General features: G+C 43.0%; 1 protein-coding gene across 3 annotated transcripts in view; it reads right to left on the bottom strand.

Annotated features, from left to right (window-relative positions):
* NTM (neurotrimin) overlaps nucleotides 1–26,103 on the bottom strand; it is a 344,658-nt gene that overhangs the window by 72,184 nt on the left and 246,371 nt on the right. The window lies entirely within an intron of this gene.

The following is a 26,103-nucleotide window of genomic DNA, read 5'->3' as shown; positions in this document are numbered from 1 at the left end:
GAAAGATGCACATTGTCCTCGAGGGGCTTTGGTTCAGGACCTCAGCAAGGAGATGAACCAAAGAGCACGTGTCGCAGTGGCCAACGGTCATCTTTTACTTTTCCATGCCTGACTTCCTGATAGGATATTTGGCATCCTAAACCAACAGGATTATCAGTACAGGTGAATCTTGGCTGAAACACACATAGGATCTGAATCTGCACCTCCTTTATTTGGCTTCCTGGATTATGCTATGGCAGATCATTCTGCCTTTGAGTGGCGCTGTGGCCTAGAGGTGGAGTACTCGCCTCACAATCAGGAGGCTGTGAGTTCAATCCTAGGTAGAGGCAGATATTTCTCTCTCTGGGCACTTTGAGAATGTATCTGCTGAATATAACTCCAGTTTTGGAGAGGAGCCCATGAGACAAGATGTCAGATGGCAAGGACAAAACTGAAGCTTACAGACCTCCGATGAGGGACAACCTTGCCTGCTGATGCTTTTCTTCTCTAACAAAGAATCGTTGCTGCTCTACCAGCATTCACACTACACTCCATCTAAACAACAGCCTTTTCCCACCAGTCCTGAAAGGCTAGGTTAGGTTATGTTCTGACCCCCCTCCTCCGTCCAGGAACGAAAGCCACAAGCAAACGTAAATAAGAATACTTTTAATCAGTCCAGACTCTCGTTGGCTGCAAGCCCAAAATAAACAAAGAGATAAGCACTCTGGCAACAAGTCTTACAAACCTAGGCAATGCAAACAAGCTCTCACAGCAAACCACTTCTCCAAGTTGGTTTCTCTGAATCATGAACGTTGACTCCTGAAAACAGGGCGTGGCACAAACAGTCTCTTTTATAATCAGGAGAGGATCTTAATCAGCATCAGCTAAGCGCAATCCTACAATTACGCAGTTGTTCCTTCCACCGAGTAGCCCTTTGACGGCGTGCATCCTGAAACAACTCACAAGTGTTTTCCTGAACACTCCCTCTGATCCAAGGCTCCACCGCCACCTGGTGGCCAACCAGTCTCTCCTCGCCCTGCTCGGAGTCGGCACCCTGTCCAGGGTCCTCCACCTCCTCCAGGGCCGACTCATAAGACCCCTCGCTGTTGGAGTCTGGCGGCAACTCCAACAGCTCCTGCCGGGCCACAACAGATAACCATAAGGACAAAGAATAAGAACCAGAAAGAAATAGGGATGAGTTGCCCAAACAGCAGCTCAGTTGTATGATGTTTTTAACTTAAAAGAAAAACAAAACTGATAGACGTGGAAAAAGAAAAAAATAATAACAAGAAAGCAGATCTATAATAAAGAATCACAGGAATAAGGCGAGTGGATCTGCTTTTGGAAGAGTTATACGGTGAAAAGCACGCTGGAGCATCCTGGTTTTTTTATTTTATTTTATTTTTAAATACAGACTCAAGAGCCCAAATTAGAACTCTGGAATTGGTTTTCAATTTTAGAAAGGTTTAGGTTAAGCACCAGAAAGAGCGAAACATGAGCACTGCAGCAGCAATGGAACAAGTAGTCTGAAAAAAAGAAACATAAACTTTAGAAATTCAAGCTTTTTGTGTTTTTTTATCTTTACTGTAGCAGTTAAGATAAATCCGAACTTATGGTAGTTATAAGAACAGATGGTTAGTAAGAACCCATCATGTCATCTACCTAGCTCCAATTTCTCAGACTTTGTCTCTTCTTTCTTACTTGGGTTTTACTTACTGCTTATTAGTTTGAGTGGGATTCAGCCGGTTTGGGCCGATTCACGCGAACTGGATGTTAACCGGCAAAATGTTTGTGCAAGGGCAAAACGCCCTCTTCTCAGCGAACCGGTAGTAAACTGGTTGGAACCCACCACTGATTCCCATCCCACTCCATGGAAACCATACTGCAAAATCCTCATTCCCTCCTCACTCCTGGGGGAAGGATATTGCAAAATTTCCCTTCCCTTCCCACTCTGGAGCCAGTCAGAAGTGGTATTTGCTGGTTCTCCGAACTACTCAAAATTTCCGCTACCGGTTCTCTAGAACTTGTCACAACCTGCTGACCTGGGTTAGACTAAAAGGTTAGAAGACCCCCAAGATCCCTTCTAACTCTGTCGTTCTGAAAACAGAGCTTCTGAAATCTTTGAGAAGATGAAATTTCCTTAAAAAAAAACCTTCAGGGCATTTTTCCTCTTTAGTTACCAGCCCACCATGGAACAGAGAGAATAATTTCATTACTTTCCAATTTGAGATAAGTTTGAAGGACTGGAATATATTTTCCACCTCTCATTCCTAGGTGTTTTCATTTAAACACCTAAGAAAACATCTGTTGCTGTGATCCTTCATTATAGCCTGCCAGAAATTTGAGATTTGGCATTGGAATTAATCTCCAAGCTTTATGCAAAGTAAGTGAAGAGGCCTTCTCCTCTGATAAAACTTTTGGGAGATAAAAGGAAAGCTAGAACTTAGGGTCCAGCATTTTATTATTAAGCAGCTGTTAAAGAATTCTTCAAATTTGACACCATGACAGACAGTAACGTTATTCCGCATATCAACAGAGCAGGAACAGACTTAGCATTTCCCAACTTCATTAATTTCTCTCCTGGAATTGCACAGTCACAGAATGTCTTGGGGAGGGAAGGCCCCAGTTGTTGCTATTGAAAAATGCAAGAGGGCTTGGATTTCGAGGTTCCTTATTTAAAGGAAATGGACACGGTAGCTCAACGGCTAAGACACTGAGCTTGTTGATCAGAAAGGTCAGTTCGGCGGTTCGAATCCCTAGCGCAGTGTAATGGAGTGAGCTCCCATTACTTGTCCCAGCTTCTGCCAACCGAGCAGTTTGAAAGCATGTAAAAATGCAAGTAGAAGAATAGGAAACACCTTTGGTGGAAAGGTAACAGCATTCCGTGCGCCTTCGATGTTGAGTCATGTTGGCCACATGACCACGGAGACGTCTTCGGACAGCACTGGCTCTTTGGCTTTGAAACAGAGATGAGCACCGCCCCCTAGAGACGGGAGCACATATGGGCGAGGGGAACCTTTACCTTATTTAAAGGAAAAGAAGAGATGATTGCCAAGAAAGCAAACACTGCAATTCGCATTAAGAGAGGCAGCTTTAGTGGTTGAATGCCCCTAATAAAAATTAATAAAATGACTCCCTATTGAATGGTCTAGAGCAAGGAGTGTTAAACTCAAGACCAGCATTTGATTTTGGGTTTTGGCAAAACTACACTCGCAGCAAAAACATTGCTTTGCTTAATGACTGCGTCTTAATCTTCTGACATCCTCCAGAAAGGCCTGATGCAGAAAATCTCCATTGGGGATTTATATAAGCTTCTCTTAAAGACCAGTAGTGTTTGTCACAGGCATTTTACCAACATCTGCTTGGGTTTATGAGATGGGCTGTTGAAGCCCTGCCAGATCAGATTTACTGCTGGTGAAAATTAGAACAGGCAACAACCTGAGAATTAATAAATTACGCAACGATGACAAGCTTACTTGGTTAGGAAGGCTGATCCCTGTGTCTACTAAGCTTAGGGCATCTGATTGTACACACCTGGTGGACTAGCTCAAGTCTAATCTACCCTTTTCTCCTTTATTTGACATTCAAATCCTGTAGCCCACCATAACATCTAATTAAAATGAATCTTTAGAAAAAGAAAGGAAGGGAAGAAGGAAGGAAAGGAGGGGAGGAAGGAAGTAGAGAATGGAGGGACAAAGGAAAGGAAAGGAGTGGAGGGTAGAAGAGAGAGGAAGAGAAGGAGAGAAAGTAGGAGAAGAAGAAGAAGTGTGGTGGAGAGGTAAGAGAAGAAGAATGAGGTAAGAGAAGGTGGGAAGAGGGGAGAGAAAAAGAAGAAGAGGAGGGAGGAAGAGAAAGAAAGAGAAGGAGAGAAGGTAGGAAGGAGAAGAAAAAGGGTAGGAGTAGGGAAGAGATAAGGGAAAGAAGAAGGGGATGGAGACAAGGAAGGAAGGAAGTAGAGAAGGAAGGGAGGGAGAAAGGAAAAGAAAGAGAAAACAAGGTGGTGTCTTAGCAGAATTTTAGAATTTAGAATTTATTAGAATTTGTAGGCCGCCCTTTTCCCTGAGGGGACTCAGGGCGGCTCACACAAAAACTGGGAAGGGGGGGAATACAGACAGTAGGACAACATGTAATAAAATAGCAAACAACATACATTCATCATTCGGGAGGGGCAACTATCCTATCCCCAGGCCTGACGGGCGAGCCAGTTCTTCAAGGCTATGCGGAAGGCCTGGACGGTGGAGAGGGTACGAATCTCCACGGGGAGCTCGTTCCAAAGGGTCGGGGCTACTGCTGAGAAGGCCCTCCTCCTTGTAGTTGCCAGCCGACACTGGCTGGCCGATGGAATGCGGAGGAGGCCTAATCTATGGGATCTTATCGGTCGCAGGGATGTAATTGGCAGAAGGCGGTCTCTCAGCAGGTGCGAAGGATGGTAAACAAAGCATTCTAAACTATACCTTATAACCTTCCAAATGGGATAATAATAATATAAGAATGGCAAAGAAAAAGAATAATTATGTGAATGTATATCTATAATCTGTACGTGAGAGCACAAATGACAGTAAAAATATATAGCATAATATAGGTAAATAATACCTGGTCATAAGTAGCTAAGTTTAAATAAATAAAGAAATGTACATACAAATGGATAACGAATAAGGAGATTATGAATGAAAGTTAGAAATGTATAGTAGGGAAAACACTAACTGCAAAGAAACCAATTCGGAACTGCTGTATGATATACGATGGAACATATTGTTCCTATGTTGTTTTTAAGTTATGTGTTTGTTTTTGTTGATGTGTTTATGTGTTTTTAAAAAAAACTATCATCATAAGTATTACATTAATCAGTAGCAGATCTTCAGACCAAAAGCAAAATAATATCTTTGAATAAAACTTGGGATTTTCCGCTCAAAAAATAAAAAATATGAATCTTTAGGAAGGTGACAAGTTCCCCCAATATTCACATTTTAAAAATAGGACATTTTCTCATCAATTAGCCTCACTGGCCTCCACCATTCTTAATAAAAGAAAGCAGTAAAAAAGCAGGTTTGTCTTCTGACACATTGTTCCCTGTTGGCTACAAGAAACCACACAAGCAGATTGCGGTTTGCTCTAAATTAATTTCCTCTAAAATGTTTGACAAATCTTTTATACACACAATGAAACCTACATGAAATTGAGTTCTCAAGAACTGTTTATTAGGCTAGTGAAACTGTTGTCAAACAGAGTCATATCGTAAAGGTATTTTTTTTGCTCCTTGCCTAGTAGAAACCCACAAATATGATACAATTGCTGATCAGTGGGTCCAGTGGTGAAGGCAGCAGGCTAGAAAACAGGAGACTGTGAATTCTAGTCCTGCCTTAGGCAGGAAAGCCAGGTGGGTGACTTTGGCCCAATCACCAGAGGATTTGAGTTCTAGTCCCTTCTTAGGCATAAAAGTTGGCTAGATGACTTTGGGCTAATCACCAGGAGACTGTGAATTCTAGTCCCTCCTTAGCAGAGGTTGGTTTCAAATCCCGGGGCTAACAGTTTGCTTGTGCACACGCGCAACACTTCTGCGCATGCGCAGAATCGTTCGGGCGGATGGGCGGAGCCTCCCACTGCCACCACTGCCACTTCGGCCAATCTGGGCCGAACTGGGAGCAACCCACCTCTGCTCCTTAGGCATAAAAGTTGGCTAGGTGACTTTGGGCAAACCATTAGGGGACTGGGAATTCTAATCCTTAGGCAGGAAAGCCAGGGGGGTGACTGGGCCAGTCATTCTCTCTCAGCCCAGCTCACCTGATAGGGTTATTGTTGGGGGGGGGACAAGAAGAGGAAGAATTATCATATATGTTCACTGCTTTGAGGCACTTATAAAATAATAAAGGCATGGTAGTAATAGTACTTAAGACTTACAGTATAAACTGCTTCACAGTGTTTTACAGCCCTTTCAAAATGGTTTACAGAGTCAGCATCTTGCCCCCAACAATTTGGCTCCTCATTTTACTGACTGCAGAATAGCAATAGCAATAGCAGTTAGGCTTATATACCGCTTCATAGGGCTTTCAGCCCTCTCTAAGCAGTTTACAGAGTCAGCATATCGCCCCCAACAACAATCCGGGTCCTCATTTCACCCACCTCGGAAGGATGGAAGGCTGAGTCAACCCTGAGCCAGTGAGATTTGAACAGCCAAACTGCAGAACTGCAGTCAGCTGAAGTAGCCTGCAGTGCTGCATTTAACCACTGTGCCACCTCGGCTCCTTGAAGGATGGAAGGCTGGAAGGATGGAAGGATGGAAGGCTGGAAGGCTGAGTGAACCATGAGTTGGTCAGGTTCCAATTGCTGACAGTGAGCAGTGAGTTAGCCCTGCAGTACTGTATTCTAACCACTGGGAAGGAGGGAGGGAGGGAGGGAGGGAGGGTGGGAGGGAGGGAGGGAAGGAAGGAAGGAAGGAAGGAAGGAAAATAATAATAGCCCTTAGCCTTATATACTGCTTTATTTACAGTGTTTTACAGTCATCTCTAAGTGGTTTACAGAGTCAGCATATTTTCCCCCAATAATTTGGGTCCTCCTTTTACCCACCTTGGAAGGATGGAATACTGAGTCAACCTTGAGTCTGGTGAGATGTGATGTGCCAAATTGCAGTCAGCCGGCAGTCAGCAGAAGTAGCCTGCAGTACTGCATTCTAACCACTGCGCCACCCACCTCAGGATAAATAACTAAAAAGAAAACCCACCACAAAAATGGATCCCTTGATGTTGTTGCATCCTGCTGGGCTCTCCACTGTCCCCAGTCTCTTCAAATATCCCACAAACAGCAAATATCTGCCGTGTGTAATTGAGTGGGAAGAAGGAGGTAGCAATAGCCAGGGGAGGAATGCTCAGAAAAATTTACCATAAAGAAATGATTCCATAGGACTGGGGGAAACTATAAGAGCTGTGCAAGGATTTTAAACTTTGCTTTGAAGAAACACTTTGCATCACAAAAGCTGTGAGTCTAATCAAGGCTGTTCTTCTGAGCCTCTTGTCTGGAGAAGAACGGATCCAATATAATTTCTGATAATTTTTGACCCTACAAAATGAGATGGGCAGTCTCATATCCTCTCTACAATGTATTTTGATCCATTGTATTCATTGTTGGCTACTTTCTCCCCTTCTATTTTCATCCTCTTTTTTTCTTTCTCCCCTGTTTCCACATTTATCAAGTACAGCTGCAGGTTTATTAACTTTGATTCTTTCAGTTATTCTCTATGGCTCCAAGTGCCGGCACCTGCTATTCATTCCATCGCCTTTATCTATCCTTCTACTCATCTTTCAAACTTTATACGGGGATACCTCCCAGATTAATCCTATGGTGTTTCCGATGCACTTAATATTCATGGCAGCTAGAACATTTCATGGTGAATTGAACGCACATTCAATTGGAAATGGAAATTTTATAACTGTTCTCATTTTTTTTTTTAAAAAAAACGTTCTTAGAGAATATCTCTATTAGTAGTGGTTCATCGTACGGCTTCCAAAATGCTTTGGGAAAATGCGACGGAGGAAATGTTCTCCATGTCTCCTACCTGGGCTCTCTCGGGACTTCTGGTTGGCCATTATGAGAAGAAAGAACGCTGGGTTAGAAGGGCCTTCAACCTCGTTCATAAATGTGTTCCCAGGAGGATCAAAATTTTTGAGGACAATGACATATTTTTAGGTGCCTTGCATTCTCTACATTTGACCATATTCCTTATCATAAGACAGCGATGGCGAACCTTTTCTGGCTCCCGTGCCATAAGCGGGGAGAGCACAGGGGGGTCATGTGCGGGTGTGCCACAGCCATAATGCAATGTGCGACCCTCCCAGCGTGCTTGCACGCATGACAGGCATGATTCCCCCCCCCCATTTTTTTGTATGATTTTTTCGCCATCCCCAGGCTCCGGAGGCTTTATAGGAGTCTGGGGAGGGCAAAAACAGCCTACCCCACTCCCCTGGAGGCCCTCCGGAGGCTTCAGGAGCTTCCATGAAGCCTCGGGAGCACAAAAAAATGGCCCTAAGGGGCAAACTGAAAGTTTGGGAATGGACTTCTGGTTTGCTTGTAGGGTTGGTTTAAGCCCTACGGAGCCTTCAGGGACTTTCTGGAGGCTTCCCTGAAGGCTCCGGAGGACAAAAAATGGCCCTAAGGGGCAAACCAGAAGTTTGGGAATGGACTTCTGGTTTGCTTGTAGGGCTGGTTTAAGCCCTCCGGAGCCTTCAGGGACCTTCTGGAGGCTTCTCTGAAGGCTCCGGAAGACAAAAAATGACCCTATGAGCAATCTGGTTGCTCGTAGGGCCGTTTTTAGTCCTCTGGAGCCTTCAGGGACCTTCAGGAGGCTTCCAGGGTTGAAAGGAGGGGTCCTTGGTGTTCTATTAATTAGGTTGTTTTCTTGCAAGGTGCACTTGCAAGATGCACTGATGACGTTACCTAAGTTGCATAATGAAATGTCTTCAGGAAAACAAGCGAGCTGAGAGAACACCAAGGATTCTGCACAGAATGATGATCTCTTTGTTCTCCAGCTGAGGTGAAGATTAGTCTCAGGTGAGTTTTTATGTTATGGCTCCAAGTAATTATAAAAAAATATATTTGAAATTCCAAAATTCACCTCCCCTTGGAAGCCTAACTCTAACTTAGGTAATGGTAAAGTTTCCCCTCGCACATATGTGCTAGTTGTTCCTGACTCTAGGGGGCGGTGCTCATCTCCATTTCAAAACCAAAGAGCCAAGGCTGTCCATGGTCATGTTGCCAGCATGACTAAACGCTGAAGGTGCACAGAATGCTGTTACCTTCCCACCAAAGGTGGTTCCTATTTTTCTACTTGCATTTTTACATGCTTTCGAACTGCTAGGGTGGCAGAAGCTGGGACAAGTAATGGGAGCTCACGCCGTTATGCGACACTTGGGATTCAAACTGCTGAACTGTCAATCTTTCTGATCAACTAATGGCAAAACAAAATCTTCCCATCCCTATATGTTATCCCTGAAATCAACCTTCTCCATAGCAGAGGTAGGTTCCTTCCAGTTCGCACATATTCGGTAGAACCGGTTCATCAAATCTACCGAACCGGTTAGAAGAGGTTCCACCAGTGGACCCGGAAAGCAGGCCACACCTACAGAAGAGGTTCCAAAATTTTTTGAAACCCACCACTTGGCAAGGATCTTGTAACTTGACAGCTTTAAGACTTGCATGTTTCAATGCCAGAGTTTCTGAATAGCTACTTGGGCCGACCTAAGTACTAATTAATAATTTCATATCCGGTCACATGGGCAGCAAGCCACTCCCATTCGGTCACATGGGTGGCAAGCCACTCCCATTCAGTCACATGGGTGGCAAGCCACTCCCACAAAGGAGGCCACACCCACAGAGTAGGATCCAACAATTTTTGAAACCCGCCACTGCTCCATAGTATCTCTTCAAGACCACACTGATAAATAAAACACATCTCTCTCTACACTATAAATCAAACGAAACAATAAACTTTAAGTAAATGTAACCTCAACCCTAATTCACCTGATTGGAAAATACATGATTTCATCTGACCCTTTTTCCCCCCCATCCAAAAAGCAATTCCCGCTGTAACATTCCTCCCACTATAGAATAGAAAGCCAGTTTCTGAACTCATCTCAAATACACACAATATGCAGATATTTTTTCGTCGTTTGAGCCATGTTTGCTTGATTAGATGCAAAAGCTATCCCAACAGCAAAAGAAGGAGCAGTCAATTTGAGGCAGGTTAGTTAGGTGAATTGAAAATAAGATTTAACATGAGGCTACCACTTTTCTCCGGAATGCTTTAGGAAAGGAATTCTTAACAGAATTGAATGAACTATGCCATAGGTTTGCCATCATGGCTATAGGCTAATCAACAAAGCTATAATCTAATCTATCGATTAATGGCTATACAGCCTTTAATATTCTTCAGCTCCTCTTTCTTGGATGTCTGTTGCCATGAATCTACCATTCTCACCACCTAGACCCAAGCGTGGGTATCAATCAGGAAGCTCAGAGCTATCTCCAACATGAGGAAATGACAAACTGTTTAAAGCTCTGTGCCGTTTCTCCACAGCATGGCAGGGATCTTCCTCATATCTTGTCACTCTCTCACTTGTGATGATTTACTGACCTGTAGTGTAATTAGCGGCAACTGGAAAAGGATGCCAGTTTTGGAGAGGAGCCCATGAGACAAGATGTCAGATGGCAAGGACAAAACTGAAGCTTACCGACCTCCGATGAGGGACAACCTTGCCTGCTGATGCTTTTCTTCTCTAACAAAGCATCGTTGCTGCTCTACCAGCATTCACACTACACTCCATCTAAACAACAGCCTTTTCCCACCAGTCCTGAAAGGCTAGGTTAGGTTATGTTCTGACCCCCCTCCTCCGTCCAGGAACGAAAGCCAAAAGCAAACGTAAATAAGAATACTTTTAATCAGTCCAGACTCTCGTTGGCTGCAAGCCCAAAATAAACAAAGAGATAAGCACTCAATGGATATCACCATCAGAAGATGAATGCTGAATGATGACATAACTTGCTTTAAAAAAAATAACTTAAATATAAATTTAACATAAATATGGTATGCACAGTACCATATTTGGGCTGCATTAGTAATAGCCATATCATTTAGACTTATATACCACTTCATAGTGCTTTTACAGCCCTCTCTAAGCAGTTTACAGACACAGCATCTTGCCTCCAATAATATGGGTCCTCATTTTACTGACTTTGGTAGACAACCTTGAGCCCTATTAGGATTGAACTCCAGGCTGTAGGTAGAGTTTGCCTGCAATACTGCATTCTAACACTGGGAGAGGGGAAGGGAGGGAGGGAGGGAGGGAAGGAAGGAAGGAAGGAAGGAAAATAGCAATAGCACTTAGACTGATATTTCATTTCACACTGCTTACAGCCCTTTCTAAGTGGTTTACAGAGTCAGTATCTTGCCCCCTCCTTTTACCCACCTTGGAAGGATGGAAGGCTGAGCCAACCTTGAACCAGTCAGGATCGAACTCCTGGCAATTGGCCGAATTAGCCTGCAATACTACATTTTAACCACTTTGCCACCAAAGCAGGACAAAGTGAGAGTTTTTGTTTTCAAGCCAAAATGTTCCTGCTGTTATGGTGGTGGTAATCACCATTCTTACCGCAATTGTAGATCTAGGTCTCTGGATTGGTTCATGTAAAGTTATTATTCTTGACTGTAGTCATTCACGGCCCTTTGCACATATGTACTTTACCACCCTCAAAAGGATGGAAGGCTGAGTCAACCTTGAGCCAGTGAGATTTGAGCTGCGGAACTGCAGTTCAGTTGAAGTAGCCTGCAGTACCACATTCTGACCACTGTGCCACCTTGGCTCTATGCTGCAAAAATCTGAAACTCCACTAGATGGCAGTGAACATTTCCTTTCTGGCATTTCTTGGCTTCCCAGTGTCCTGATATGGTAACACCTATCCCCTCCAAATCGAAGAATAGTGCATAGTTCTCTCAAAAATCAGAGTCCAGGAAACATTTATATGACACAAAGTTTCTCAGTCGCCAACTGTCCCTAAAATAAATCCTGATTCCTTTTAAGTCAGTTTATGCCTTTGGCACCCATGTAAAGCAAATCAGAAACCCTCGGAGTAGTTGTCTCCTGCCTTCTCGTTCCCAACTGGAACACGGCTACCATAGTTTATGCACACAAAAAAAGGAGGGGAGGAAAAAACGTCAGAGAAGTTAAAATGAGCCGCAGCACAATTTTCTGCAACTGAAGCATCCGTCTGTTGACAGAATGGGGACGCACTTCCATTGCTTGGAATATTTAAATCATACCTCAGGGGAGTTGCCGGCAAAGTTTGGCCAAAATATAATTAGTTTGCACAGCTACTAAAGCCCAATAAATGGTTTTAATTTGCATTTGTAACTTCTGAAAGTCAAGATGCACTCATCCTGGCATTTCTGTCATTGGACGGAACGGGGTGAGTCAAACAGAATCGCAGAGTTCCCCTGTATTTACCGAAGAAATTAAATTATTGTCTTAAGGGCATCTTCATGGCAGAGGAGGGAGAGGAAAGGAAAAGACAATCGCAATCTGGAAAGGCCCAATTCTCCCAATTCTCCCCTTTTTTAATGTTTCAAAATAGACACACGTGCACCCAAAATGCATCCAGGTTTTCTTCCATGCCAAGAACAATCACAATGACAATTTTAATGAAACTTGTCCTTAGAGATGAAATTAACATCTCACGCACGTATAACAAGCAAAGAATGCCAACAAAGGTTATCTTGGTAGAAAGCAGGGATGGGTTCTGGCCAGCGTCATTGCCGGTTCGCTCATGAGAATGTTTTGCGCAGACATTATATGCACACTGCGCGCCCATGTGCAGTCCAATGGAAATTGTTCTGAGCATGCACAGAACTAAAAGAAGTGCCATTGGTTTGCCATCACGGATATAGGATCTCCTGCCTGAGCAGGGTGTTGGACTAGAAGACTTCCAAGAACAGGGACGTGCAGTCAGGGGAGGCAGAGCCTCACCACTGTCATCATGAAAAGAAAAAAAAAATGTAAAAGGAAAAAGGCAAGAACTGAGGTCAGGCTGAGCTAGTTGCTGCCAGAGTCACCATGGATGACTCTGCTTAGTGCTTAACTGTTTAAAAAAGCCTCTACAAAAGCACCCTCTACAGGAGGAGGCAGGAGAACGACGTGTCTCATCTAGTCTTACTTTTTATGATCACTCGAGCAGAGTTAAGCAAGGGTTAAAAGCCGAAAAATTCCTGATGTAGATGAGGCACGTCGTTCTCTTATCTCCTCCTGTAGAGTGTGCTTTTTAGAGGCTTTTTTAAACAGTTAAGCAGAGTCATCCATGGTGACTCTGGCAGCAACTAGCCCAGCCTGACATCAGCTCTTGTCTTTTTCATTTTTCATTTTTCTTTCTTTTCATGATGGCAGGCAAGAGCAGAGTTGAAATTCTCTCTGAAACAGCTGGAAAAGGTACGTGTGGGTCGGAGGGAGGGGGAGGAATTCAAATTTCATCCTCCTGGAGCAACTTTGTCTGTGTGTGTGTTTGAGAGAGGGGGGAGGGAGGGAGAGAGGGAGGAAGGAGGGGAAGTGAGAAGAAAAAGAAAAAAGAAAGAAGGAAACTTATTTAGCAAAGGAGAAAAACAAATGATGTCGCTTTAAATCGGAACTGAGCATGACTGGTTGTGGAATTCTGGGAGTTGAAGTCCACAAGTCTAAAAAAATTGCTGCCTCACCAGCTATAAACCTCACCGCACGTCACTGTCCAAGAACTCCCTTCCAACTCTATTATTCTGTCATTCTATTTATTTCGTATTTTTCGTATTTATTTAGCATTTATAGGCCGCCCTTTTCCCTGAGGGGACTCAGGGCGGCTTACAATAGTAAGGGAAAGGGGGTGAAAGACAAATTACAGAGAAAAAAAAATGTGAGATAACTAAAAAGTACTAAAACACAACATTCACTCAGCATTCGGGAGGGGCAATAAAATTTATCCCCAGGCCTGACGGGCTAGCCAGATCTTGAGTGCTGTACGGAAGGCCTGGACTGTGGTCAGGGTACGAATCTCCACGGGGAGATTGTTCCATAGCGTCGGAGCAGCAACTGAGAAGGCTCTCCTCCGGGTGGTCGCCAGTCGGCACTGACTGGCGGATGGAATACGGAGGAGGCCCGCTCTATGCGATCTTCTGTTGTGTTCATAAACTTACTGCTGGATTAAAACGCCTGGCATAGAACGTAGGAAAAACCTCAGGTTTGTCCACCTGTTTTTCTATTCCTGTATCATGTGCTAAATTAAATAGCCCATATTCAGATCAGTAGGAGCCCACTTCTGTTCTCCCATGCAGCTTTCCAGCCAGATTATATTTCCATCATAATGACCCCTATTTCTGTTCTTGCTTAGTCTCCAGCAGCACAGTTTCTTCAGCAATTATGCTCACCAAAGAGTAACAAATCTATTTGAGATCCACTTCGTGACACTCTCAGTTCATTATCTAAGTTGGGTATTCTTTGAAATGTATTCCCCTCTGTTACTTTTGCTGAGAAGACACAACCATTAAAAAGATGAAGAAAAAAAAACAAGCCATGTTTGCACTAGGGGGAAAATGTGCATCCAAAGAACCACTGTGGTTGGAATGCGGCATTGCAGGCAAACTCTGCCCACAGGTTGGAGTTTGATCCTGATGGGGGTCAAGATGGCTTCAGGCTTCTATCCTTCCCAAATGTGTTATACAAAGGTAGAACTGAACTTTCAGCAGATGAAAAACTGGAGCCCATTCTGAAGATGGGAATCTGGAGATTCTAGGTCAAGATCGAGGTTCCCCTCACACATATGAGCTAGTTGTTCCTGACTCTAGGGGGCGGTGCTCACCTCCATTTCAAAGACGAAGAGCCAGTGCTATCTGAAGATGTCTCCACGGCCATGTGGCCAGCATGACTAAATAGCAAAGGTGCACAGAACACTGTTACCGTCCCACCAAAGGTGGTTCCTGTTTTTCTACTTGCATTTTACATGCTTTCGAACTGCTAGATTGGCAGAAGCTGGGACAAGTAACTGGTGCTCACTCCGTTACGTGGCGCTAGGGATTCAAACTGCTGAACTGCCAAACTTTCTGATCGACAAGCTCAGCGTCTTAGCCATTGAGCCACCATGTCCCACTTCTCCCTCCTTGAACACATCACAAATGACACCATTCAAAAGCATTTTGGTGTGGCACCAATTATAGAGAAGATGAGAGAAGGCCTGCTCTACTGGTATGGACACGTCCAGAGAGCAGCACCTTCTACTGTGGCCAAGGTTACCTACCAACTAGAAGTCAATGGTTGGTGACCTTGCGGATATCCAAAACAGAGATGGCAAGACACCATCAATAAAGATATGCAAGCTGCAGGCCTGCACCCTTGTAATGGCTCCTCTCCTAACTGGAGAAAGTAAAGACTCTTGAAATGGATTAATTCAAAAGGAACCTTTAATCAGTCAGGATGGACACTATTAGAAGCAAAGCCGCACCTGAAAACCTTTAGGCCATGCAAATGGGATTAAGCTGATAATGACCCCTCCCCTATGTCCGAATGCAGATTCTGAACAATACACAAGTGTGAAGATGTGTCCTTAACTCTTCTGCCCTGGGAGTCAATAAAGCACATGTTCCCATGGCTATCTCTAGTTAGACATCAAAGTTATATATCCCACATGGCTATCATAAACATCCCTCCAGAGATATTGGGCCCTTCAGTCTCCCGGTGACAGGAAACCAGTTGTAAAGTTGTAAAACTCAGTTGTTTCAGATGTAGCTAATGATTTAACTCCGAGGCTCCCCTCCTCCCAATTGAATGGCAGTATCACTTTTTAGGGATCTGACAACCCTGGAGACACAGCTGACCATGCAAAGTGGAGTTTAATAATCCGAAAAGCATACTCTGCACTTGCGGGAATACGCTAGGGACAGGGGTTAGCAACCTGTGGCTCTGGAGCTGCATGTGGCTCTTTCATCCCTCTGCTGCAGCTCCCTATCGTTAGCTCCAAAATTGATAGGGCTTTTGGTTAGAGGAAAAAGGATGCCACGCTAGGAGGAGATGCTATGACGGGGAAACTGGACTTCCGGTCAGCTTTGGAATTGAACAGGGGACTTCCAGTTAGGAAACACTCTTTGAGTGTTTAAGGTTGATGAACCCTGCACTAGGAAGAAGGAGGAAATGTTAAGCAGAACAAGCTGATCTTGAGAACTGAGGCCTCAGTTCCCTTGCAATGGCCAGTTGGGCCATCTTGCAATGGCCCAACTGGATTTAAGTAATATATTTAGATGAAGTGCAGTCATTTTCTGAAGCCCTAGCTCCCTGCCTTGTGCAGAAAAAATAATCCGTAGCCAAGTTAAGTGTGTGCACTTAATCTGTGCCCTTCATATGCCTTGATAATCACATATTGTATAAAAGGAAAAGAAAAAACTAAGTACAAATAAAACCCTTGACATTATTTATAAGCTTTTGGCCCGAGTGAAAGCCTTATAGACTGTGTAACCAGACTCAAAAGTCTTTCATGTTCTCAGGCTTATATCAGAAATGTATTTTGAAATAGCAATAGCACTTAGACTTATATACCCCTTCACAGTGCTTTTTACAGCCCTCTCTAAATGGTTTACAGAGTCAGCTTGTTGCCCCCAACAATCTGGGTGCTCATTTTACCCACCTCGGAAGGACGGAAGGCTGAGTCAATCTTGAGCCTGGTGAGATTTGAATTGACAAATTACAGTCAGCCGGCAGTCAGCAGAAGTGGCCCGCAGTACTGCACTCTCACCACTGTGCCACCACAGCTCATTGTTTTCCATGGCAGATAGCCAGGTTAAACATAATATAGTGGCATGAACTGCTGCCAAGTTAATGCTGGCTGTAATATAGTTTACCTCATTAAACAATGGTCACCAAGATCCCATCTACTCTGAAACAATTGGTCTCCAAAGTCTACTGCTCTTCCTCCGGGTTCTTGAGCAGTAATAGACAGGCAATATTAAGCAACAATGGTAATGGGATTACAGCGCAGAGCTAATACTCATGACTAAATAAGAAATCTGTTGATTTGTCAACAGGATTTAAACCTGGTAGAAAGCTATCCATGATAGTTTGTTGGTTTCTAGAAGAAGGATGAAGATCTTATTTGCCAAGAAAATTGGAAAAAGCCAGCATTCCGATTTCTGCTCAGTCGAGACTTCTCTGCACTGGAGATCATTTCACATAAAAGAATCAGGATGAGATTTAGAAGGAAAGCAATCTTAAATGAAACAGCTAATGGCGAGTGTAGAGTAGACATATGTTTAGATCTATGCTGGTTTATGACTCTAATGAGCCTTTGATTAGATGTATTTCGATTGATATATTCACCTAGTAAATGTTTATGAGCATTAGCGCTTGTGAAAATAGGTCAACAAGATTAGGACTGTTGCTTGCTCAGACATGACACTTGGCTGATAATGCTTTTTGATTTAAGCAGTTCTTAGTTATTACATTAACTAAGTTGCAAATGTGTCTACACCAGTACAAACATGACAACAGATTCCATGGAAAGAGAAAGCTTTGCGAAAACTATGAATTAGCTAGAGCTGGACTTTCTTAATCAGAGCACTCCATTGTCGTCAGAATATTCATGAACTGGAATAGGTCATGGCAACTGGGTCAGCCAATGGGAACTATTTGCTAATGAGAGCTATGCCAGACAGCTCGGAGCCTGGGCATGGCTTACCTATGTAGCTCTGAATCAGTGGTGGGTTTCAAAAAATTTTGGAACCTACTCTGTGGGTGTGGCTTCCTTTGTGGGAGTGGCTTGCTGGCCATGTGACCTGGTGGGAGTGGCTTGCCGGCCATGTGTTTTCTCTCTCTCTCTCTCTCTCTCTCTCTTTCCTTCCTTTTGTTTCTCTGTCCCTTTTTTCTTTTATCTCTCTCTCACTCTTTTTTTCTTTTTTATTTATTTATTTATTTATTTATTCCTTCCTTTCTCTCTCTCTCTCTCTCTCTCTCTCTCTCTCTCTCTCTCTCTCTCTCTGTCTGTCTCTGTCAGTCTGCCTGTCTCTCTCTCTCTCTCTCTGTGGCAGTGGTGGGTTTCAAAATTTTTTGGAACCTCTTCTGTAGGTGTGGCCTGCTTTCCGGGTCCACTGGTGGAACCTCTTCTAACCGGTTTGGTAAATTTGATAAACCGGTTCTACCGAATTGGTGCAAACTGGTAGGAACCCACTTCTGCTCTGAGTCTGTGCAAGAGAACTAATCTAGTCTGCTCTCTGAATTTGAAACTGGAAACCAATCTCCCCTTTCTACCACGTTGGAAGAATCCGCTGTTGGTATTGTACATTTATTCATGTTGTTATTATGTATATAAAGAAGTTAATGAATCCTGCTGACTCAGTTATCAGTGTGTGCTTTCTGGATGTGATCTTTGCAACAAACTCTGACAATTATTTTATAGAAGAGTTGCAAAGCAACCAACTCATAAATGAAACCGTTCTCCTTAAAACATTTAAGAGGCTCTAAGATGCCTTAATTGTTTAGACTTCCTGCTGGTTCCTTGTGCTGGGCCAATTTAGACTACGAGCTGACAGAGTTGGAGGCTCACGAGTTCAGACTTAGCAACTCTTACCAGTTCCGTCTCTCTACAGCGTACGGCTTTTTGGGGTAACCACTATTGTTAAGAGGCAGAAAAAAGTCTATCACTCAAAGCCAGTTGTTATAAAATAACTCTGCGTTTTCTCAGAGCAAGTGCTGCTCCGTGAAAGTGGACAGAACTGAACCCGGGAGTTTTCTGCGGAGAGGAAATTCTATAGCTGCTTCCTACACTTGTTCTATTTCTTGACCTTCCGTGTGTCAATCTTTCTGATGCCTGCCGAAAAATTGTATCTCTGGTTCTGCCATTTGAGTGAACTCAGCCCCTCCCAGGATTCTGACACTAATAATATTATCTGCCAAGCTCCCGGCGCCTGGATTGAATCTGTCCCTGCAGGTGCCAATGTTGACCTTCCAGGCAGTCTCCATCCGGCCCCACATCCGATGTCTTGATATTTGCTAGCTCAGGATGAACACATCCTGTCAATTAGAGCTTCTCGGGCCCACGCTAATGAAGGCAAGCTGCTTTTCCATCAAGTGGCAGTTGAAGAAGTGGACAGAAAGACGGGGAGTCCAGAGAGACATTTTCAGCCTTCTGCACATTGGGGAAGTGAAAAAGGTAGACATCTTTGTCTGGCTGGAAATTAAATGTTTGCGTAGCATAAATGATTTTCTGCAAGCTGTAGTTAAGACTACCACGTCCTACAGTATGACAGTTGAAGCAGGGGTGAAATCAGTGATGAAATATATATCTCTCTCCTTCTATCTATCTATCTATCTATCTATCTATCTATCTATCTATCTATCTATCTATCTAGGCTCTGTGGACGTGGCTTGGTGGGTCCTGTGACTGCGTGGGCATGGCTATGTAGTCATGTAACAGGGGGATCAAAAGACAGAAACTCACTTTAACGATATCCTACTGGAGCAGGGTTGGACTAGATGTCCTCCAGGTCCCTTCCAGCCCTGGATTATCCTCTGAAACTGCATCTAGTGACAGGCTCGTAGTCCTTCCTTCCTCTCCTTTTTCCCTCCCTCCCTCTCTTTCTTTTTTCTTTCTCCTTCCTTCCTTCCTTCCTTCCTTCCTTCCTTCCTTCCTTCCTTCCTTTCTTTCTCAGCATCCCCCATCCCTGTTTTTGGCCTAACAGGCTTCAGGGGAGTCTGCTGGGAGCAAAAACGGACATCCCCATCCCACCCTCGCGTTTCTGGAGAACCTGTAGTAAAACAAAAATGCTTAAAAAGTTTTTAAAAAACCCTTCTGGAGATCAGCTGTGTGACGCACGATCATCAGAACATTTTTTAAAAAAAACCTGTTTTTTAGTATTTTTTTTACTACCAGTTCTGCGAACCAATAGCATTTTTTTACCAATGGTTCGGGCGAACCGGCCCAAACTGGTAGCATTTCACCCCTGGGTGAAATCCACTTATCTCTGCTACCGGCAGGACCTTCTGTGCGTGCACAGAGTGTCAAAATGACATCTGGGTGGGTGGTAGAGCCTGCTACTGAGCGCACCTAGCAAACGAGTAAGTGAACAGCGAGGTAAGCGAACAGCGAGGGATTGGAATCCACTGTGCCGCATTAATTAGATTAGCTAAAAAGCAGGAAATCCTGCTTTCTAGCTAATATAAATTGAGCGGCACAGCTGATCATCAGAAAAACCGGTTCGCCCGAACTGGTAGCATTTTTTAACTTACTGGTTCGGGCAAACAGCTAGCATCTTTGCTACCGATTCAGGAGAACCGGTCCGAACTGGTAGCATTTCACCCCTGAGTTGAAGGAAGAAGAGACTGCAAAATAATCTCAGGAACAAACATCTTATTTTGGTTTTGTCTGCTCAAGTCAAGCTTCACTTCAGCCAACAGCCCAGATTGCAAGTCCTTGCAATTTCCGTGGCAAGGTTTTTTTCCAATATGGTTTGCCAATACCAGTGTCAGGCCTGCAATTATATTCCTTTTAGAATTTTGGCCTGCCACACTTTCTCTTATTTCATTATTCTGTTTCATTAATATAGTTGATGGGAGGAGGGAATAGACAGGAGGGAGATTGTGGAATGTATTGTTTTTAATTCTTTACTAGAAGCCAAGGTCATCTTTTGTCTCCGCACTTTTACACCTGACCAGAAGCAGCTGGGTGGAGACGCCAGTATGGAAGAAGAAGATTGGACCATGTGATGGATTGTGGGTGTGGGGACAAGATCATGAACTTTTAACTGGTTGGAATTCTGATGTCATTTCCAGAATTGGAATTTACACAGATGTCTAAGACGTCTGCTTTATTAAATTGGAACTTTAAGGATCATTTTGCCTTGGACTCTGATTTAATTCTACATGATACTTGGAATCAGGCCAAGTCATCATTCTGAATGTGGAACTAGAATTTACAATCTCCCAGTTGCTGATGATGCCTTCACCACTACACCAAACTGCCTCTGTGTACTATTTATTGTGACTTTTTGTCAGTTTAATTTCTCCCCAGGGGTCTAAAACTGCAGCTCAACACATAATCAAAGTGATCAAAGCCAAATACTAGAGAGACCAAATAATTTACTTTGCATAATAGGTCATTAACCTAGAAAACCGGTTGCAATATGCCACTATGTTAATTACTGAATAAAGCTTACGAAAACCCAACAAATAATCACTTAGGTATTCCAAGGGATTAGAGATATCAACTTCAGGGGATGGAGGATTGAAGAGAAAGGAGACAATTTAATTCTTTCATCTCTACCTATTTGTGTATCCCAATGTCTGCATGCATATATTTTTCTCTTTTAGAGATACACAACAAGGGATGAGATCAGGGGTAACATATAGAGCAGGGGTGATACTCAACTTCATTGAGGGCCACATCAGGGTTGGGTTTGACCTCGGGGAGGGGGGCAATTCGATGTCACTTGTGTTGGGAGCATTTGTGGTGGACTGAGCACTTCTGCCAGCAAAAACAGGCTTCCGAGCTTTGTTTTTGGCTGCAACAGCCTCCTGCAACCTTCTGCCAGTGAAAACGGAGCTCACGGGGGCTGCTCGTGGCCCTCCTGAGCCTCCATTTTTACTGGCAGAGGCACCACGGGCTGGTCCTTCAGTGTTTCCAGGGTGACCACATGGGCCAGATCTAAGTACCCCATGGGCAGGATCTGGCCCTCTGGCCTTGAGTTTCACACCTCTGCTGTAGAGTATATATATTGTATATTTTTTTTAAAAAAATCACGATGCTGGCCACACAATTCTATGCATATTCACTATTTCTTTTTTAGCCACAACCAGAAGTCTCCTCTGGATGAATAATGGAATAACAGAGTTTGAAGGGACTTTGGAGGTCTTCTAGTCCAATCCCCTACTTAGGTAGGAAATCCTACACTGATTCAGACAAATGGTTGTCCAATCACTTCTTAAAAACTTCCAGTGTTGGAGTATTCACAACTTCTGACAATGCCCGAATTAAACGGTCTTCTAATACTGTACTTTTTTTTTTTACTGATTTTTAGAGCCTATTTTCTTCTTCTTTCTTCTTCTATATATATAAAAATGGCTCTGTCTGTGTGTATGTTCTAACATAACTCTGGAATGCCTTGAGCAATTTCAACTTGGTACAGAGATGACTTACTCTGTGGAAACAAATACTGTGAGGAATAAGACACCCATAACACCTTGTGTGTGTTCTGTTAAGATACAGCCTGTTGTGCCTTAAAATGGCTTCTACTGTACTGTCGTAAATGGCTTCTACTGTACAACACAGTGGAGTTGCCATGGTAACGGCTTCACAGAACTCCACAAGGGCTCCTTCTGGTAAGGAGTAAAATCCAACATTAGAAATTATGTTTGGTCCGAGATTATTTTTGAGGACAAATGTATGGATTTAGGATAAATAAATACCCCGTCAACGCCGGGTTATCATCTAGTTTTCTATAAAACAGAAGAAAGCCAAATCTTCATGCAACTCATACTTTGGACCGTTCAAGTCCACTTCTGACTTATTCTATCTCTTACTAAATGAAAGAGGACATTCCCTTAAGTGCATTAATATGCAATATTCTCTGCAACAAAAATTGTACTACGCTTTCAAACAGCAGTATTATACTAATTATTTAGACTTATTTAGGATGTAATATGGAAACCAGCCTTAAATGAAAACATTAACAAATAACACACTAGTTGTTGCGATCCTGAATCATTCCGACATTTTGGTTATAGCCCGGTATAGTTACATCGCTGCAGTGAAAACTTCATTTAGTAGAAATGTATCCTGCTGGCACTAAGTAGAAGAATTCATGGTCAAATCCAGATTCTGCAAACATTTGGTTCTTCAATTCCGATGCACAAGCTACCCCTTCACTCTCTTTGACAAATAGCTCAATCACATAACAGGTTTAACGGTATTATGCGAAGATTGAATTTACCAGGTAATACGAAATTTAGAAACCATGGAAATTAAAATATATGTTCTCTTAGGGATGGATAGCCTGTGCTATTTCTAGTTTGTCTCAGTTGCATGTGTGTTCAGTCATACATTACCTTTTTCCCTCAAAAAAGAGGGTGAAAATCTGGGTGTGTTTTATGCACTGAATACAGCATTTTTGGCCTCCTGAAAGCCCGCCCTTTGCAAAAATGGCCGTGCATAGCCTCTAGGAGGCTTCCAGAGTGCTCCTGGGGTCTGGGGAGGGAAAAATGAGTGGAAAATGGGCAGTGTTTTTCTCATTTTGCCACCCCACCCCCAGGAGCACTCTATAAGCCTCCTAAAGGCTATGCATGCCCTTTTTTGACAAAAATGGGCCCGTTTTCACAAAAAAAGCAACCACCATTTTTGGAGGTCTGCAGAGTGCAAAAACTTTTTTAAAAAATTTGCCTCTTCAAAATCTTGGTGCGTCATATATGCCGAAAAATATGGTATGTATGTATATGCGTGTGTGTGTGTGTAATCAAACTAACATGAGCACACATGAGCAGTTCAATAGAAATTGTTCTGCACATGCGGATAACTCAAAAAAGAGATGGCTGCGGTGACGACAGTGACTGGGGAACCGGTTCGGAGGCGTGTTCAGCCGGCATGCGAGTATCGGTTTGGCCGAACCATGCCGAAACAGTGGGATCCTGCCTCGGCTCAGAGACATATAAAATGAAAAGATAACTGTATGCCTTAGGTGTGCAGTATGCCAAGTACAATTTCAGACCATAAAACTCGCTAACACTCTGAAGTTTAATGGCGATTTTTGTCGCTTTGTTAAACATTTAGTTTAGCATAAAATCTTCAGGTTTTATTACAGGTCGCATTAAGGTTTCACAGATAACCCTGAGTTGAGAGAAGACACATTGATGATTTAAATGATTGTTTACAAAACAACTACAATCCGCCCCCCGCCGCCAGATCCCAAAGAAACATTACGAAACCAAATGTTACTATAGCATTGTAGGAAGTTAGCACTCATCCCTTTCCTAGGAAAATGAGACATTATAGGAAATATTAAAAAGGGCAGAATATTTCCCCTCAAAGGGAGGCAGAAACTCACAACTCAGGATTGTGTCAAGTGAGAGTCTTGGGATGGGTGTTGTGATGGGACCAACCCACAAGCTTGGAGAACGAACCTCCATCCTCACTCTGCGCCGGGAACTACAGGGAGTCCTCAACTTAAAACTGTTCATTTAGCATCCATTCAAAGTTACAACGGCACTGAACAAAGTGACTTATGACCATTTTCACACTTATGACCATTGCAGCACCCCCATAGTCACATGGTCAAAATCCAAATGCTTGGTATTCATGACGGTTACGGAATGCCTTTTGGGGTGTGTGTGTCACATGATAATCTTTTGTGACCTTCTGACAAGCAAAGTCAATGGGGAAGCCAGCTTCACTTAACAACCACATGCTATTAACATAGCAACTGCAATGATTCACTTAACAACAGCTGCAATAAAATGTGATAGCAGAAATGCAGGAGAAATCAAAAAATAGAGAACCAGACAGAATATTATGAAATTTGGAACAAAATGTATCAATGGTTGGAAATGAGGATAGGGAGGCAGAACAGAATATTTTGTGGATTGTCAAATTGGAAGTGGATAATACAGAGATAAATACATATATAAAGGAGGATAAGGGATATGTTAATAGGATTAATGTAGCTATGTACGATAAGTAGAAACTGTATTTGTTGTTATGTTAAAATAGGTATGGAAATAACAAAGCTAGCAAGGTTATCTATCTCCAATGTTTTTAATATTTATTCAATTAAAGAAGTATATATAAAAAAAGAAATGCAGGAGAATTGAAATGTTTGTGAGAACAGAAGATACCATTCTTGACGAATCATCTAAGATTCATCTTAGGAAGGCCTACTAAAATCCTACCAGTTTGAAATCTTTTGGACAGGATGGAAAAAGGATCCTCAGGTCAACCATTATTTGACGATGACTGTGTTGTCCTCACAAAACACCTAAACTCCACATGAATTCAGGCCGAAGCTACTCAAGAAAATTACCTAACTCTGCAGGTAAAAATCTGATTAGCTTGCTCCTCTCCTCTTGATTGCTCCAGTGTTTCCATAGCAGCTAAAGCCTACACATAATGGAGACATCGGATTTCAACTCAAGGAAAGCTCTTGGAGAGAGAGAGAAAGAAAGAAAAAAATACACCTGGGTGGATAACAGGGAATAAAATATCTTTGCAGGATGAAAATTATACTAGTGGCAACACCTGAAAGGGAAACCCATCAGTTGAACCTACAGCCCACGGATTGCAAATGAATCCTGGGCCACCAATTACGTAGAGCATTGGGTAAAGTTAGATGGATTGTCAGAATGAGAAAATAAGTACAAGATGAAGATGCGGCTCAAAAAATGCTGGCTTTTTTTCTGCTTCTTGCAAAAATCTTACTCTAATTTTATCCTGCACGCTCAACAATTGCAACTTAGGCAAAGCGTAGTGTTAATCTGACTGAAAGCTGCCATTGCGATTCATGAAATTTATACCTGGCTGGCCTTTTTATCCTTCCTTCTTTTTGAGCTCAGAGACACAACAACAACAACAACAGGACCTGTCAAGGACCTAGGAGTACTCATTTCAAAAGCGCTAAGCCCCAGAACTCCCTGTAACAGCATTGCCAAAAAGGCATTAAGAGTTGTTAACCCAATTTTGCGAAGCTTCTTCTCCACTTTGCACTGCTAACCCAGGCACACAAAACTTTTGCCAGACCAATCCTCGAATACAGCTCGTCCGCCTGGAATCCACACTGTATATCGGACAGTAATATAATTGAACGAGTCCAGAGGTATTTCACGAGAAGAATCCTCCACTCCTCTGCTCACAATAGAATCCCTTATGACACCAGGCTTGAAATATTGGACCGGGACAACCTAGAACTACACCGCCTACGGTCTGATCTAAGCTTAGTACACAACATTGTCTGCTACAATGTCTTACCTGACAATGACTACTTCAGCTTCAACCACAAACAATAGATACAAAGGTAAACGCTTCAAAATCGATTGCAGAAAATACGACTTCAGCAACAGAGTGGTCAATGCCTGGAATGCTCTACCTGACTCCGTTGTTACATCCTCAAACTCCCAAAACTTTAAGCTTGACCTGTCTACTATGGACCTTACCCCATTTCTAAGAGGTCTGTAAATGGGTGTGCATAAGCAAACCAGTGTGCTGTCCTACTGTCCCCATTTACCTGTACTCAATTCTTATGTATATACTTATACCTGCTTATACGTTTATATGTTGTATTCATACTTATATTTGTTTTCTCATACATGCTTGACAAACCTAAATAAACAAACAGTAGACTCCTTCCTGGTCTATTCCATTTTAGACTGTAAGGTTGAGTAAACGCATCTTGTAACCCACACACACAAGTACACCAAACCTTATCAGTGGGAAATAGCTTCACCTTCTCAGTGGAGAAAACTGAGTTCAGTCACATCACCTTTTAAAACATTCAGTGGGATCCAGTTTTCAAATCGAAAATCAATTGATCGATGAAATCAAATGATCGGAAAGCTTGCTTGCCTAGTTGCTATTTTTCCTCTTTCTTTTTTTGGACACAGTGAC

This window comes from Thamnophis elegans, chromosome 13, assembly GCF_009769535.1.
Source record: "Thamnophis elegans isolate rThaEle1 chromosome 13, rThaEle1.pri, whole genome shotgun sequence".
NCBI lineage: Eukaryota > Metazoa > Chordata > Lepidosauria > Squamata > Colubridae > Thamnophis > Thamnophis elegans.
Note: the sequence above shows the minus strand (reverse complement) of the source record. Positions and strands in the feature narration are given on the sequence as shown.